This window comes from Arvicola amphibius, chromosome 4 (genome assembly GCF_903992535.2).
Source record: "Arvicola amphibius chromosome 4, mArvAmp1.2, whole genome shotgun sequence".
NCBI lineage: Eukaryota > Metazoa > Chordata > Mammalia > Rodentia > Cricetidae > Arvicola > Arvicola amphibius.
In genome coordinates, this window is record NC_052050.1 from 145610092 (window position 1) to 145624661 (window position 14570).

At 49.5% G+C, this 14570-nt stretch overlaps 1 protein-coding gene across 9 annotated transcripts in view; it reads right to left on the bottom strand.

Annotated features, from left to right (window-relative positions):
* The window catches only part of Fgfr1 (fibroblast growth factor receptor 1), a 55961-nt gene that overhangs the window by 25741 nt on the left and 15650 nt on the right, over window positions 1-14570 (bottom strand). The window lies entirely within an intron of this gene.

Sequence of the window (14570 nt, forward strand, 5' to 3'; positions counted from 1 at the left end):
AGATGTGGAGGCTGTGAGCCTTCCTGCAAAGTCACATAACGAAAAGGCTGGAGATGTCTGGTCAACTGTGTCCCAGGCCCCTCCCCCACACTTATCATCCCAACCGTGTTCTAGACAGTGTGGGGTGACCCACTGGTGCCGTGTACCACAGTAACGTCCTGGCCACAGGGAGACACTCCCAGCTCTCATGCTGTACTCCCTGGCTCAGCAGACACCTGTCTCCTCAGCCTTCACTGGAAGTTTGGAGCTGATAGCCTCTGACGTCACCACCGCACCATCCCAGTCCTCACCCCTCCATCACCCCCTCCTCCGGGCCACTGCAGAAGAAGAACATTGGGCAAACAGGCCAGTCAGCCTTCTCCTTGGCCCAGGTCCACAGATGAGAGGTCGTCAGAGAGGCCCTGGCTCCAGAACACACATGACATGCTGGCTCCTGTCCTCTTACACGCTGAGATCCCCAGGTTCTTTCCTCCTCAGGAATCCAGAGTTGCTGGGCATGGTGGTGCATGCCACAGTCCCTAGCACTTGGGAGATGGAGACAGGTGGATCTCTCTGAGTTCAAGGCCAGCCAGCCTGGTCTACAGAGAGGGTTCCAGGACAGCCAAGGCTCTGCAGAGAAACACTATCTCAAAAAACAAAACAAAATCCAGAGTCATTCCCATTATCTCCTCTCTACTGCCTCAGTGGTCAGGTCTCCCCACTTCCTTGTTATACCTTATATTTAGCTTTTTGCCTTCCTAGAGACTTTGCGTCTCTTAAATGTCTTTCTCTTAACAACAGCAGCAGCAGCAGCAGCAGCAAAAACAACAAATTGCCTCCTTACTTCAAGTTACTCCTCGCTCCTTCCTCGAACACTCAGGAGGAAGGCTGGTATTCCAGTTGCTTACCACCATGCCCACTTGATGTGGCACTGAAGACTGAACACGGGACCTCCCACAGTATAGATAAACAGTCTATCACCAGCTGCCCTGTGATCCTTTTTTTTTTTTTTTTTGGTCTCTGAGAAAGAATCTCACTACATATCCCTGGCTGGCCTGAAACTCACCCACACAGATATCCACCTGCCTCTGCCCCCTCAGTGCTGGGATTAAAGGTGTGTGCAATTCATTTCTCTGTTCACTTAGAGACGATCTCCCCTGCCCTGCACACCCCTCCCCATGAGGCATGAGGTGGTCCAAAGTAAGACCCTCCTGCCTCAGCCTGGCCTTCATTTTGTTTTTAAATATACCCCCACCATGGACTTGAAAGTGTATGTGGCTTTATTTGTATATCAGCCCTGTTGCCTGACTGCTAGAATGATCTACACAGTGCCGCATCCCCTCTCAAAGGTCAGGAATGGTAATGACATCCTAGGCACCATAGGACTCCCTCCATAAAATCCAGACACTGGTCCTTTGCAAGATATTCCAGGGTCATCCCTGTTAATTGCTTTTGGTTGGGACTTGGGGTTAAGAAAATGAAGGGAGGGCTGAAGAGATGTCTCAGTGGTTAAGAGCACTGGCTGCTCTTCCAGAGGACACAGGTTCAATTCCCAGCACCTACACGGCAGCTCACAACTCTATAACTCCAGTTCCTGGAGATCCAACATCATCACTCAGACATGTGCACAGGCAAAACATCAATGCATACAGAATAAAGGTAAGTTAATATCTTAGAGAGGAAGGAAGGAAGGAAGGAAGGAAGGAAGGAAGGAAGGAAGGAAGGAAGAAAATGAAGGGATAGCCAGGTGGTGGTGTCGCATGCCTTTAATCCCAGCACTCAGGAGGCAGTGAGTTCAAGGCCAGCCTGGGTAACACATGGGGATGGTGGTCTAGCTGTGTCCACCTGGGTAGCACGTGGAGATGCTGGTCTAGCTGTGTTCACCTGGGTAACACGCAGGGATGGTGGTCTAGCCGTGTTCACCTGGGTAACACGGGGGAGATGCTGGTCTAGCCATGTCCACCTGGGTAGCACGCGGGGATGGTGGTCTAGTCGTGTCCACCTGGGTAGCACACGGGGATGGTGGTGGTCTAGCAGTGTTCACCTGGGTAACACACAGGGGATGGTGGTCTAGCCGTGTCCACCTGGGTAGCACGCGGGGATGGTGGTGGTCTAGCAGTGTTTACGGTCTTGGCACAAGCCCCCAGAGATAAATGAGGGAGCAATTGTGGATGTGGGAGGAATTCGGGGTGGCTTTGAAAGCAACTTAAAAGGAACCAAGAACAGCACTGCGGGACTCCAGGGGCCCTCGGCAGAGGTTTTTTATTACGTTATTTTGACTTTGAAATAGAACCGAAAACTTACTTTAGTAAGACCAAGACAGACCAAGTAGTCGAAGTGAAATCCCAGGTGAGAACTATTAGTCCACGAGGGACCGGGCTTAGAGGAGCCTTGAGAGATCTGACTCCTAAAAACCCCTCGATGAAGGGACACTGCAAAAATGGGGGCGCATAGGTGTGCGGCGGGGGGGGGGGGACAGGAGCGCCAATCAATTACCAGGGCCTGTCTCCCTGTCAGCAGCATCCAGAGCCCTGACCTGAGGGTTTGGACAGGTTTTGTTTTGTTTTGTTTCTGTGTTTTTAATAGAAAAGGGAAAGGAGCAAGGAGGAACATTTTGCATGCAAATGGGGCCGCTGCCAGAACAGCCCGTTAAAATGTAAAACTCCACTTTCGGCTGACAAAAATGGCGCAAACCGCGGGGCTTGCCATAGGGACTGCAATAAAGCCTACAACAAAGGGGCCGAGGAACAAGGAGGGCTGAATGGCCTCTGTCAGCAGGTCCCCTCTCTCGTTGCCATGGGGACTCCACCGGGGCTTACTAAAGGTATTTCCTGAGGAGAAAGGCAGCACACACATGCCCAGGCAGCCGAGCTAATCCTGACAGGAAGCCTTCGCCATTCAGGAGCCCAGGGGCTTGGGGCTGAAGTTTTGTTTTGTTTTTATTAAGAAAAGATTTCAGCCTTTTGTGTGTCCCACCTCATCACTGTAATTTGGTGCAGGGCTGCCCATGATGGCCAAAGCCACAGATAGGGTCTCTGCCTCCACCACATGACCCCCCCAAAATCAGCTCCCCAGGAGCTGGGCAGGAGGAGGTAACAGGCAGAACCTTACTTGGGAGTCCCAGGCCAAGAGTTTCAACCTTAAGACAAAGGCGGGCATCAGAACTGTGTTCAGTCGGGGCTCCAACTTTACCTGGCAGTATCATGCCTGTACTTTTCCCCCACTGGCAATATGGTATCCGGGCCCTGGTGGCCCCCATTCCCACTGCAGCCCGGGTCCAGATGGAAGGATTGCAATTAAGAGATTAACAAAGGAATCAAGTCTTTCCTCTTCTCCCAGAAAAACTTCTGGCTCTGCTGAAAAAAACCCTGAATCAAGCAGGGAAAAAAAAAAATCTTCCTGTACCCTTTCCCCCAGCTGGTTCCTTAATACATTTTGCTCCTCTCTCTCTCCTAGCTCACTGGCCAGGAAGAACCAGAGGGGAGGTGGGGATTGCCCTGCAGCTCAAGGAAGGGCGGGCTGTGCTCAGGGCTCCCAGAAGTTTGAGTCACCGTGTCTCAGTTGGCACCAGAAGAATGCAGCCATGGCAGATTCAGGGAAGAGAGCCAACAGCACAGCTGGCAGCGGAGACAAACTCCTGCGTGACAACTGCCTCCCAGGGCCGTGGAGGCCCACGAACATTTCCTGAGCAATTCTAAACGGGAAGAGCCGTCCCCGGCGGAGAGTTAAAAAAACCCAAGCGGCTCCAGATCACAAACCTGGGCCTGGGTGCTTGCAAAACCCATGCTTCCAGGGCGTTATCCTCCTCTACTCCACTCACACATGCGTGCACCAACATACAACACGGCCTGAATCCTGACCAAATCAGAAAGGAAAAGGGTTTGTAGAAGCATCGGGACGGCCTATCAACACCCTCCCCCAACACACACGTGCACATTCGAACACACCCATTAGGAAGCTTCTGGGGCCATACTAGGTAGCTTCAGTTTTGGGTTAAAATAGATGGAGACTGTGAACCGACGTGGGGGTGGTAAGCAGGTGAACCCAGCCAGGTTCTCCTTCACCGGAAGTCACTTCCTAAATACCCATCAAAACGACAATTGGTCACCAACCGACAGAGCGCCTAAGGACGTCTCTGCCAAGTTGTTGGCCCGGGATAGGGGTGGGGGTGTGTTACAGGGTGGTGGTCCTGTTGCTAGGGAGGTAGCTTGGACCCTCCCACTACTGGCAGGGAGCCCAGGCCTCCCAGCCATGTGTCTGCAGCTGCGACCTGTCATGCACTTCCTGGTCTGGGTTCTGTAATGGAAAGATCATTAAGCGTGGGGGAGGGAAAGGGAGCAAGAGAACTCCACGGGGTAGAGGTAACTCAGCAGTCCCGCTCTTCCCTGGGCCCTGACCTTAAAGTCTGGTCAGGTTCCTTAAAGAAAGGAATGCACTGCCCTGCCCCCAAGCGCCCCGAGCCTCCTAGGGGCCGCCCCTCCCCCAGGCTCGGAAGCTCCAGTTTGGAGAAGGAAAAGGCCAGCAGCTGGACAGGAAAGTTGCAGTCCCCCAAAACTTGCTGATCCATTCAGTGGGAGAGTCAGCTGTTTCGGAATGTGCCTTCTGCCCCCCCAGCCCCCACAGATGGCGCTGGAGTGACCAGTTCGCTATATGCTGCCACTGTTGCCTCTGTCCATCTGCACTGTACCAATGAGTCTGGGGGTGTTGGGGTCAGAGAGCCCCTGCTGTGGACCACCCACCCCAGGGTGGGGGAAGAGCCTTCTCACGAAGCAGCATGTCATTTTTCCCACAGAGAGATGCCCACAGCTGGGCACTTTCTTGGCATTCTTGAGGCTCCAGTTCAAGCCCCACTTTCACATTCATTGATACATACCAAGAAAGAGGGGGCGGGGTGGCCATTAGTGGCACACACACCTTACATCCCAGTCTCGTGCATGAGTTGTGCGCCCAGAGGCACAGGCAGGCAGATAACCGAGTCTGCACAGCAGTTTTGCAGGCCAGCCAGATTGCACAACAGCCTGCCTGGCTTTAAAATAATAATGGTAAGAATGCTTATTTTTACGCTATGAAAATAAACACTATACCATTTCTTAAAATGAGATAATTTGTAGAAAGCTGGTTAATTGGTGAATAAGCAGAGTGTCAATTACGGAAGGTGAAAGTTCTAGAAGCTGCTGAGCAGTGGATGTGGTGGCTCATGCCCTGCGAGCACTTATGACGCTGTAACGGGCACTGACAAAAGCTCAAGGGCCAACCTGGGCTACACAGAGAGTTCCAGCACAATGAGGGGCGCCTAGAGAGACCCTGTGTAAAAAACAACAACAAAATACAATGATCTAAGTGGCAAGCTTAAGGTTACATATATTTGGGTCTAACAACAAAAACAAAAATGACATAGCCCTAAGATCCTAAAGACCCGGAAGCCACAGATGGCCAGAGTGGAGGATGGAGCCTCATTTATAGTCCACCTGTCCACAAGACATTCCTCCTTCAGCCTCTATTTCTTGCACATACAACACCAAAGAGAAGCAGTCTCCTGCTTCAGGACTCAGCAGAGCATGGTGTGTGTGGAGGAGGGAGGGCTGGGGTGGGTTCTGACTTGGGAGGGAGCCTCTCCATAGAGCAGGGTCTCCGTACTTTTCTACATGGTAAGCCAGAGCCATGGGACTCTTGGAGTATAGATTCCTTCCCCCAGAAAAACAATCTTAATTAATGTCATCTGGAAAGAGAGGTCTAAGATTCACTTAGTCCAGGACCCAGTGGCTCAGCACAGCAGAGACAGCCTGAGCAAAAAGACCTACCTCTATATACTCTGATTCTAGGCAGGCTATCTCCTGCTATGACTGAGTCTCCTTGTGGAATATGAAGGCGAACTTCCAGCCTAGGCCCCGTCTAGTCTATGCTTCACCTGAGTTCTGAGATTACAGATTCGCCGTGCATGGCCAGCGGTTCATTTCTAAGATTAGAAATGTTGAAGGCAGATGTGATGGCAGTCGCCTTTAACCCCAGCACTTAGGAACCAGAGGCCGAGGGAGGTTGATCTCTGTGAGTTTGAGGCCAGCCTGGTCTACATGGTGAGTTCCAAGATAGCCTAGGCTACATAGTGAGACCCTGTCTCAAAAACAAACAGAAATCAAAAGAACAACAACAAGAAGACCCTTTCAACTATAATATGCTAGGAAAGCAAAAACACATGTAGGCTACTCATCTGCCATACAGTCTTTCTTGCCACACTGGGCATTAGCTATGGCTCCCAAGCAGCCCAGGATCACTAGGGCAAACAACTAATTTCTCATAAAACAGGCTTAGGAGAAGAGGTACTGGAAGCAACCCAGCCACTAAGTTACATCCTCTACCTTAAATACCCTCAAACTTCAATCCCCCTGCCTCACCCACCCAAATAGATAGATTACAGGTAACTACAAAGATAAGTTCCACCGTGGCTAAACTCAGGCTTTGAGTTAGATGATTTTGTCAATCTTCGGGCTAGGGTAAGCATGCTGATCACACTTAGCGTGGGCCAAACTAGGACAGAGTAGGTTTGATGTACTAAAGCATTTTTTTCTAAAGCAGCTTTTAAAATATTTATTATCATTATGTATGTGTACGGTGCCCCACCTGTGCCTGTGGAGGTCAAAGGACAACTTTGCGGAGTTGGCTCTCTCTTTCCACCTTTACCTAAGTTCTGGGGATTGAATTCAGACAGCAAACAATTCCCCAGACTTCCGCAGCCAGCGTTTCTTCCTGGTGAGCCATCTCCTCAGCTCTGAATCCGCTACACTTTCAATCTACTTTAGAGTGTTACCCGTTATATATAAAACATTTTTATGTAACGTGAATTTTAATTGGCCTTAATAATAAAAAACCCAAACCAGATAGTAGGGGTAAAAACTGAAAGATCAGAGAAGCAGAGTGGCTAGCCACGGGTTCTCATCTCTAAGACATCCTCAGACAGAAACTAAGGCCTGACTACTTGAGTTCAGTCCCTGGGAATCATATGGTAGAAGAAGAAAACCAGCCCCAGCCAGTTTTCTGTTGACCTAGCAGTGTGGTGCTCTATACTATCTAAGTCTGTAAGAACACTCTGCATGATAAAATCTCTTCATGATACATTTCCCAGAACATCATTAAGACAGCCAATAAATATCAGTATCTATATAGTCAACTAAAATACGCACTAACAGATATAACCTACAGATAAGCAATTTACCTTCACTTTGAGCAAAAGGCAATCTTATGCAGTGTGAGATGTCCTCAAATAACCTGGTTTAACGTCTTTATTTGATGTGGGCTTCAAATATCATTCCCCAAATGAGTTCTGTATTGTATTTGCAAGCCTATTCAAAGTTAATACTGCTAGGTGTGGTGGTGTGTTCTTTTAATCCCAGCGTTCCAGAGACAGAGGCAGGAGGATCTCTATGAGTTTGAGGCCAGCCTGGTCTACATAGCAAGTTCCAGGAAAGCTAGGACTGCATTGAGAAACCTTGTCTCAAAAACCCCAAATAAACAAAGCAACAACAAAAAAGTTAATGCAGGTCCAAACTAAGCCTGACCCCTGGTGAGGGCAGAAGGGATCCACTCAAGCGTTCAGGAGGGAACCCTAAGACTATTCATGTTTCCTTTTAAAAGGTTACACAGCCCAAGTGGCAAAAGTGGGAAGAACAGTTACTAAATTGCAATACATTGTATCCTCTTCCCAAGGCACTACTGTGGAGTAAGGGCCTGTCTACCAAGACACAGAAGTGGATGTCAGAGGTTCTCTACTTCCATCGCTTGAGTCCTGGGGACTGAATTCAGGCAATCAGGCTTAATTAATTACAAGTGTATTTACCCACTGAGCCATGTTACTGCTCCTTGCACTGTTGTTGTTTTTATTTATGTGTATATGTGTGTGCCTGAGAGTATGTACATGTGTACAGATCTCTAGGAGCTGAGAAGAGGCGTCAGGTCCCCTGGAACTGGAGTTATTACTTACTGTTGGTAAGAGCTACCAGTACTTTTCAATTTAATCTCTGAGCTCTCTTTCCAGCCCTGGTTCTTGGTTGGGTTTTTTGTTTGTTTGTTGTTTGTTTGTTTGAGACAGGGTTTCTTTGTAGCTTTGGAGCCTGTCCTGGAATTCGCTCTGTAGACCAGGCTGGCCTCGAACTCACAGAGATCCGCCTGCCTCTGCCTCCCCAATTAAAGGAAATAAAGGCGTGGGCCACCGCCTTGGTTCTTGGTTTTTAAAGACAGGGTCTCACTATTTAGCCCTAGCTGACCTGCACATCACAATGTAGACCAGGTTGGCCGGGAACTCTGCATGCCTCTGCTGGGGTAAGGTGATGCCAGAGCTGGTTTTGATTTGATCCTCCCGCCCCCGGCCTTTTTTTTTTTTTTTTTTTGGACAGGTTCTCACTGACTGACCTCTAACTCACAGATCCACCTGAGTGCTAGGATTAAAGGCACACCCCACCATGCCCAATCTCGACTGTTTTTTTTTTCTTTTTTGAGACAAGGTCTTGATATATGGCCCTAGCCAGTCTGAAACTTAATATGTAGCCCTCTGCCTCCCCTTCTCCAAACACAGTTTTTACGCTAGAGAGAGATGGCTCAGCAGTTAAGAGTACTTGCTACTCTTGCAAAAGACCCAGGTTCTGTTCCCAGAAATCACATGGGAACTGTCTGTAATTCCAGTTTCAGCGACCCACTGACTTCTAGTCTCCAGGGGCACCAGGCATGCATGTGGTATACTTACATACACATAGGCAAAAATGCTCATGTACATAAAATAAAAATGTAAAAAATCTTTAATAAAGCATGACCTATGAAACAACACTCGTGTGCTAATTGGCTGTGCCTTCCCCAATTCTGAAGACCCTACATTAGAATGCAAAAGGCGAGTTTTGTTCTACGGATGACCGATGACTGTAGGCTTGGGAACCACACTTTATGGCACCTCACAGACCTGTGATTGATGAAAAACCTTACAGAAAGGAATGAAATGAACGGTCCCACTGGACTAGTAGGGGTATCCGTTATCCTAGTATTGGGGGAGGCTGAGGCAGTGGGGTTACTAGTTTCATGTGAGTCTGAATAACCTCAGAATGTCCCAAGAAAACCAACATAAGGCAGGGGATCTCAAAGAGAGTTGAAGCCAGACATCTGAGGACTCATGTTTCCTTTGCCTGAATTTCAGTTTGATAGGAGGATACAGCAAAATACAATGCTGAAATAAATAAAAGCAAAATTGCAGTAAGGCCTGCCTTTGAATCCTAATACCCTCCTTCACCAAATGTCTAACTTTAGGCAAGTTACTGGGCTTCCCAAACCTCAATATACCCCTGCAATTATGGGGCTAAAAACTGTCAATGGGATCATAAAGATACAAAAACGGAAAGATGCACACACAGTGCGAAGATGCCACAAAGCAGCATTTAATATTATTTTCAGAGAAGTTTGCAGGTATCTATCACTTCTGAGGAGTGTTTTCATATAGTAATGCAATCGAAATTTTTAATAATGAAGGTTGGGGAGATGCTCAAGTTCAGGTGATTTCCACATACACCCTGATCCCCAACATTCATATATACACAGGTAGTGTAGCAGTGAGATGCCCCCAACTCCCCGCACTTAGAAGGAGACAGGAGGACCCCTGGGGCTTGCTGGCTGGTCAGTTTATTCTAACTAGTAGCAAGTTTCAGGTTCAATGGAGAGACTATTTCGAAATGAGGGGAACACCCAGAGAAGACTCTCTGGCCTCTACACCCCTATGCTTACACACAGAAGCATACGCACACAGTGCACACAGCATTCTCCCTCAGCCCTACCCACTCTCCTGGCTGTCCTGGAGCTTGCTATGTAGACCAGTCTGGCTTGAACCCACAGAGATCTGCCTCCCTCTGCCTCCCAAGTGCTGGGATTAAAGGCATAAGCCATCACAGCCCAACTGTAGCTTTTTATTTTTTTATTTCAATTTTTTTTTGTTTGTTTTGTTTTTTGAAGCAGGGTTTCTCTATGTAGTCCTGGCTGTCCTGGAGCTTGCTATGTAGACCAGGCCGGCCTCGAACTCACAGAAATACACCTGCCCCTGCCTTTCTGAATTAAAGGTATGTCACACTCCATCAAAACTATGCTCTTAGCCAGGCGTAGTGGAGCACGCCTTTAATCCCAGCACTTGGGAGGCAGAGGCAGGTGGATCTCTGTGAGTACAGAGTCAGCCTCTGATCTACAGAGTTCAGGATAGCCAGGGCTTCTACACAGAGAAACCCTGGCTTGAAAAACCAAACCAAACGAAAACAAGGTTCTTAAAGACTGACGGTACACATCTGTCATCAGCCCTCGGGAGGTGAAAGCAGGATCGGCCTTTCCTACACACTCAGTTCAAGATCCGTCTGGGTTACGTAAGCCCCCCCTTAAAAAACAAACAGTAAAGACATTCTTTTCAACTGCACAGACTTTTGTTCTCGTGGAAAAAATAGGATCATTTACCTAGCATTACACGAAGCCCTGGGCACAAGGGTGGGGTGGCAATGACATACCAAAAGACAAAACAAAACAGACAACACTGTGCAGCAGCATTAAGTAAGTGTTCGGCTACTGAAAAAAGGAGGGCCTCGGATTCATTAATAATGTGGAGGCACGGGGCTGGAGAGATGCTCAATCAGTGAGAGCACTTGTTGCTTTTGCAGAGAGGACCCCGGCTCAATTTCCCAGCGTTGACACAGTGGCGTGCAACCACCTGTAACTTCCGTTCCAGGGGATGACAGCCTTTTCTGGCCTGCAGAGGCACTGCATGCACATGGTAAAAATCCGTACGCATAAAATAAGACGTGGAAGCAAAAGAAACCTCAAGAAAGAGGTGGCCTTTTAAATAAAACCCTAGTGCAAACCCAAACTAAATCTTAAGAATTAAGTAGCCGGGCGGTGGTGGAGCACGCCTTTAATCCCAGCCCTCGGGAGGCAGAGGCAGGCGGATCTCTGTGAGTTCGAGACCAGCCTGGTCTACAAGAGCTAGCTCCAGGACAGGCTCTAAAGCTGCAGAGAAACCCTGTCTCGAAAAAAAAAAAAAGAAAGAATTAAGTATATGCCATTAAGTATTATAAAAAGTGGGGGACGTGGGAGCATTTCATGTTAAGGGAGCTGGATAAGCAATGGTCATATATGAGCTGCATGTTACATTCAAGGAAAAAAAAGGGACATATCTGGACTGATGGATGGGAATCAGGGAAGGAATGGGCCAGTCACAGCCAGAGTACAGCAGTCACTGTAGAGAATTTTGAGGAAATGGTTAGCTCTGTATTCAATTTTCTTTGCTAATTAACCATTTGAAATCTCAGTACTGATGTTTTCTACCCAGGCTCCTGGGCAGCGAGTCTACACTTTGCTGAACGGCCAGGCCCACTCACACACTTCACCTGTGTGTTCAGGGTCTGGGAAACAGCTACATTCGGGCTAACCAAGGGGGTCACTGCCCCTGAATCACCTCTCTTACACAAGCCATTCCAGGAGGCACAGCATCACAGCAACTCCGGGGTTAAGGACCCTCTCTGCAGCCTTGTTCAGTGTGAAGATGGCAGGGACCATGTGCTAAGGGGAAAGGGGGCACTGGTGTTAGCTAAAGGCCAGGTGGTGGGCAATGGGAGGTCAGATGCCCAAGCTCAGTGCTCCTACTGGCAGCACAGCCATAAAGAGGGCCCACTAGTCACACCACGGGTGGGCCGCAAAATGAAAGTGAGAGGCAGCTCAGACTCCAAAGGGCGTCTCCTAAGTCAGGTTCTCAACCTTCCTAATGCTGCGACCTTTTAATACAGTTCCTCATGCTGTGGTGACCCCCCAGCCATAAGATTATTTTTGTTGCTACTTCATAACTAATTTTATGAATTCCATACTACCATTACGAATCTTAATGTAAACATCTGATAGGAAAACCCTGTGGGGGTTGCGACCCATGGGTTGAGAATCTAAGGGAATTACTTGGAGTTTGCCCCTGGGGCCCTTAGGGCAGTTAACTTTCAGGTAATTTACTTGAAACCCGGAGAAGAGGGTTAGGATAGGGGAGGCAGACATTAAGCAGTTGGAGAGGAGTCTGGGTATGGCCATCTTCTAGAGGCAGAAAACCCAGGCAGCTGAACAAAAAGCCAGGAAGAGAGAGCAGAGCAGCTGGGTCTCTCCCGGCGAGGGGAAAAACAGTTGTCTCATTTCCAGGTTCCCTGGAAGAGGGAAGCAAAGGTGTTGTCCAGGGGAAGGAGGCCAGACTTTCCAATAACCTAGAGGAATGAGGCCCTGTAAAACCAGGGCATCGCTGCTGGTCAGGCTCTCTGACCCGGCCCTCACCTCCTGGATAATGATTCCCCATCACTCGCGTCTCCAAGGCCACCCATAACAGCCCAGACTCATCCTGCTCCTGGTTGACAGGACTGACCACTGCTGAGACCCTGCTGACCCACTCTGACCCACTCTGTGCAGCAGAGGCATGCTCCTGCAGAATCCAGCTCCCTCCAGTTCTGCCCTCCCTACAGGTAGCCCCGGACACCAGGTGACAGAACCCTGGCTTGATTCTTTATCCGGGCTCCCTCCCCGCCCCCACACACAGCAAGTCCTCTGGACAACCATTTGTTCTTTCTTCCCTGAGAAATTCCTCCTCCCTGACTTTGGGGAGCGGCTGGCAAAGCCAGAGTGGAAAATCGGTGAGGCTAATGGCGCAGCAATGCAGAAGCCGGAGCCAAGAACACAGCCTTGAGCGGCTCCGCTGCCCCGGCCTTGCTGCTGAGCAGGACACGTGAGAGCTCTCACATTCTCTCACAGGCTGAGCTCTGCCCTTCCGCTGCCCACCTGCCTCCACCAGCAAGTACCTTCCAGAGGTATTGGCAAGGTAGGCCCTTCAGGAAAACCTCACGGCTCAGGACACACATCGGATTTCACAGACCTAAACCTTCCACCCTCCACTGAGCGTGTGTGTGTGTGTGTGTGTGTGTGTGTGTGTGTGTGTGTGTATGTGTGTGTGTGTGTCACTCAGCACTTTTTGCTTCATGCAATTCCCCTCGCCCTCTGGGATCCTCTACCATCCAGTGTGAGTTAGAAACAAATAGGATCTTTTCCCAAGCAAGTTTACTGTGGGCAGGGAATGTGGGGGTGTGGATCCCCCCCCACCCTGTGCTTTCCGGGCCAGCTATGTGACACTGTCCCTCGGGTCACTCGGGTCACACCAACAGGCTAAAGCAGCGGGACTCCAGCATGGCTATTAGTGATATCTCGCTCGGCTCCCAGGCAGCTCGGCTGAAATGTGCACCCTCTAGAACCAAAGGTAGCTCAGGACCCCTGGCGGGGTGGGCGGTGGGAGGGCTAGCAGGGAAGTAGGACTGGAGCCAGGGCCAGATTCGGGCAGCCTCTGCCTCTCCCCATAGGCCCAGGTTTCTGCAGAACAAGGACAAAGCCCCGCTTTGTGGTACACAGGCGGCCTGCAGCCAGCAACAGAGACGTGCAGCTTTTCCATTAAAACGTAACCTCTCCTCCCTTCCACCAACCACCAGACTCCCTCAAATCTGAGTGGGTGGGAGGAGCTGAAAAACCTCAGCCATTAAAGCGCTTATGAGTTGCAGGTTTCTGTGGATGCAGGAAAGTGTTTCAAGACTACAAGTTTCACACTCTGCTCCATCGAGGGTGCCCAGGAAAAAGGGAAGGAAAGGTCGCCACTCCCAACCACCACAAGTGGCCTTGCAAAATTTTGGACGTGGTCACTTACTGGTTCCTCAAGTCCTGTTCTCCAAGAAAAATACATGGAAACAGCCTTCCTCAAGCTCAGATCTCCTAAACTGGTTCTTATCTTTTGAAAGGGGGGCTCTTCTGTCCCTGGACCAGTCTCCCAGTTTCATTTTACCCATAGACCTCAAGGTCCGGTCTGAAACAAACTTAGACTCGGTAATATGGCAAACAGGAGAAGGAAGGAGAGGGAGAGGGGGGGGACTGGCTTTCCTGGAACCCTTATTAAATCAACTTTGTAAAGACAGCCAGAAACTGCAGGCCTTTCAGGTCCCCCAGGGGCGTTTGCAGAGACTGCCAGGATTGCGTTTGGTCAGGGGAGGGGCTGCCATCTCCTCCTGCCTGCCCCCCCTCCCCGTGCAACCGCCCCCCCAAGCCTTTCCAAAGCTCTCAGTGTGAGCAAGGTTTGGGATGGTTTGTTTTCAACTTCTAAACCAATCTTTTTCACATGGACTGCAATTGTTTTTGAAGACAATAGCAGCATTACTTAATAACCAGCGTGCCAAGACTACAATATGCTGCATGTCTCTGAGGTTCCAAGAGTTTACACAGCACGCAGAGAGACTATTCCTATGACATCAACAGTTACGGCGGCTCCCAAGTTCTCTCAAAAAGCCCCTCCCCACGCCCCCCAGGAGTGAGGCGTGGTGGCATAAGCCTTTAATCCCAGCATTTGGAGGCTGAGGCAGGTGGATCTCCGTGAGTTCCTGGCCAGCCTGGCCTATGTAGAAAGTTCCAGGGCACCATAGCTACACAGTGAGACTCTGTCACCATGAAAATAAGAAAAGAAACAAAAGAACACAATGACCCCTGTGGGCATCACAGGTGGACAGAGTCACAGTCACCACAAAATT